The 3171-nt window shown below is 43.6% G+C and overlaps 1 non-coding gene across 1 annotated transcript; it reads right to left on the reverse strand.

Annotated features, from left to right (window-relative positions):
• Positions 1-375: 375 nt before the first annotated feature.
• LOC118148378 (small nucleolar RNA SNORD95) lies at positions 376-443 on the reverse strand. The gene has a single exon (XR_004735185.1). It is a non-coding gene; the product is annotated as a small nucleolar RNA SNORD95 (small nucleolar RNA).
• Between the last annotated feature and the right edge of the window lie 2728 nt (positions 444-3171).

The following is a 3171-nucleotide window of genomic DNA, read 5'->3' on the forward strand; positions in this document are numbered from 1 at the left end:
ACTGTTCAACTCAGTACAGTCTCAGTAGAGCATGGACTTTAGAAAACAATAGTAATAGGGTTAGTTCGAATTAGGCAGGTAGGAAATGGGAGCATAGACCAGACATAGAACCAACTGCACACCTGGCACTCCAGCATCCCTGAACTACACAGGGCTGGCTCTCCACATGATTACACCTTCACTAACAGGGCCAGTTTACCTGTTACACACAGTAGGTGCAATGCCAAGGTCCCATGCTACTTTTAGGAACTCATGAAAATGTTTCAATCTCTTTCAAAATCTAAAAATAAATAAATAAATATAATCCATTCTGGATTATATTCATATGTGTATTGATATAGTCATAAAATTTAATTTTAATGCTGTTATCTGCAGTGGTTCAGAAACAGCCCCTGGGTTTCAGCACAGGCATTCAGATGGCATGTTGGGGTCATCTCCATCCTAATTTTTTGTTTGTCTAAGACAGAGTTTCACTCTTCTTGCCCAGGCTAGAGTGGAATTACACTATCTCAGCTTGCTGCAACCTCCACCTCCCAGGTTCAAGTGATTCTCCTGCCTCAGTGCCCTGAGAGTAGCTGGGATTACAGGCACACATCACTACACCTGGCTGATTTTATATTTTTAGTAGACATGGGGTTTCACCATGTTGGCCAGGCTGGTCTTGAACTTCTGACCTCAGATGATCCCCCCACCTCAGCCTCTCAAAGTGCTGGGATTGCAGATGTGAGCCACCAACGCTAATTTGTAATATATTGTTTAATGCAGGAAGAAGCCCTTAAAAGGCAAAAGTGCCCAGAGCACACGAAAGTCATCACACAGCTGTGTTCACTAATATGCATTGGCCTAGTGCGTATTCACTAATACGCATTGGCTCATACCCTTGGCCTGGAGAAGCTGGAGAGTCTGCATGGGCTTCCATTCATCCTTGCTCTTGGAGTGGTCCATAGCCAATACTAGTGATGGCAGCGGCATCACAGCCCAGCACCCTTGCTGATGGGAGAATAACCTGTTTGGGTACAATTCATTCTCCATAGTGCCCTATCAAATCACATCATTGCCTTGCTTCTTCCCCTACCTTATACTGTTTCCCTTCTACCTTTGCAGCATTCCCTCACTAAATCACTTGCCAAAGATTCCCATCTCGGTCAGGCGCAGTGGCTTACGCCTGTAATCCCAGCACTTTGGGAGGCCAAGGTGGGTGGATCACCTGAGGTCAGGAGTTCGAGACCAGCCTGGCCAACATGGTGAAACCCCCATCTCTACTAAAAATACAAAAATTAGCCGGGTGTGGTGGCAGGTGCCTGTAACCCCAGCTACTCCAGAGGCTGAGGCAGGAGAATCACTTGAACTCAGGAGGCAGAGGTTGCAGTGAGCCAAGGTTGCGTCACTGCACTCCAGCCTGGAGGACAAGAACGAGACTTCATCTTAAAAAAAAAGAATTCCCATCTCAATATCTGCTTCTAGGGAACATAATCTAAGACACTTTGGATCTCCTTGATAAGCATTAACACTGGCAAAAATTATCTAAGAAACACTCATATTGAGTGAGTAAATGTTAGTAAAGCATGGAAGCAAGTAAGAAAGACCTAGCCAGGCCTTTAAATAAACTGAACTGATCATAAAAGAAACTTTAGTTCTTGGCCTGGCATGGTGGTTCACACCTCTAATCCCAGCATTTTGGGAGTCTGAGGTGGGTGGATCACCTGAGGTCAGGAGTTCAAGACTAGCCTGGCCAACATGGCGAAATCCTGTCTCTACTAAAAATACATAAATTAGCTGTGTGTGATGGTGGACACCTGTAATCCCAGCTACTCAGAAGGCTCAGGCAGGAGAATCACTTGAACCCTAGAGGAGGAGGCTGCAGCGAGCCAAGATCCTACTACTATACTCCAGCCTGGATTGTCATCCGTCTGGATTTGAGACTCCGTCTCAAAAAAAAAAACAAAAAACAGGAAAAAAATGCTTCCGTTTCTGACAAAGCATAGACTGAAGACATAGAGAAAATATAATGAGGTGGATTCTTGAACAAGGGCACAAGACAATGAATTTGCTCAGAAACATGAGGGAAGATCTACCGATTAGACCTGAGGAACAACATCTACTGTGTGCTCAGCACTGTATAAGTTACTTTCATATGTACCAACAGACTAAGATAATAGTAAGTTGTCAAAACTGATTCTCTCAGACTTGATTGGTCCCAGAGCTGGGGGACGGGAGGAGCAAGCATGGACTATGAGGTTGGCTCAGAAGAATTTATGTGAACAATCGTCTAGTGATGAAAGGACTGCCTTTGAAGACCTGACGACACCTTGCAATAGTATCCTTGGTGATCTTAAGAGTATGGTCCTCTGAAGCCAGTGTTAAAAAAGATGTAAAAATGAGAAGATTTCATGCCATGGAATTTCTATCGTAGATATGGTCTTTTGTAATTTTAGCAGTTCCTCTCAACCTTTGCAGCAGTTTTGGAGCCGAGCAGATGGCAGGGGAGGGCTTAACTAAGTGGTGAAGTTTCAGCTGCAAAAGGCAATTCCTAGAATGACAATTCAGAAACTCATTTCCCCCAACACTTACCATATTGGCAGAGGGTTAGTGAATCTTTTTAGAAAAACAAGAAGGAGGCAGTGCATCAGAATAAGGCAGCCTATGTTTGGTTGGGTTATGTGCAGGCAAACACTGCTGAGTCCAATTCTTTCCTCGCATTTGCAATTCCCAAGGCAACAGGCCAGTCTTGTTTGTAAATTAAATAATATCCAAAATAGCTAAAGCTTAGGATCTGAAATGTAAGGCACCTCCAGAACATGGAGCAACTGCTAAATGCATCTGAAACCAGGGGATGACAGCTTCAGCGAAGTTGTTCCAATCCCGGCTGGCATTAAGGACCCCTGTAGTTTCCAGCTATATATCATAAGGAAAGAGTAAGTTTGTAGAAAGAGCATAATCTGCCCTCAAATCCTGCCTCTACTATTAAATAACTATATGATCTCGAAAAAATTACTTTTCCTCTCTGAGCCTCTTTCCACAAATGGTGGTGGGGTTGGGTAAGGGACAATTGCAATCTCAAAGTATTATTGCAAGAATTCAGTGTGATAATACACATGAAAGTAACTAGCAAATCACAGATCTTAAACTGGTATCCATTTTTCTTCATTTCTATTCCGCCTAGCTTGGCAG

Source organism: Callithrix jacchus, chromosome 1 (assembly GCF_049354715.1).
Source record: "Callithrix jacchus isolate 240 chromosome 1, calJac240_pri, whole genome shotgun sequence".
Classification (NCBI taxonomy): Eukaryota; Metazoa; Chordata; class Mammalia; order Primates; family Cebidae; genus Callithrix; species Callithrix jacchus.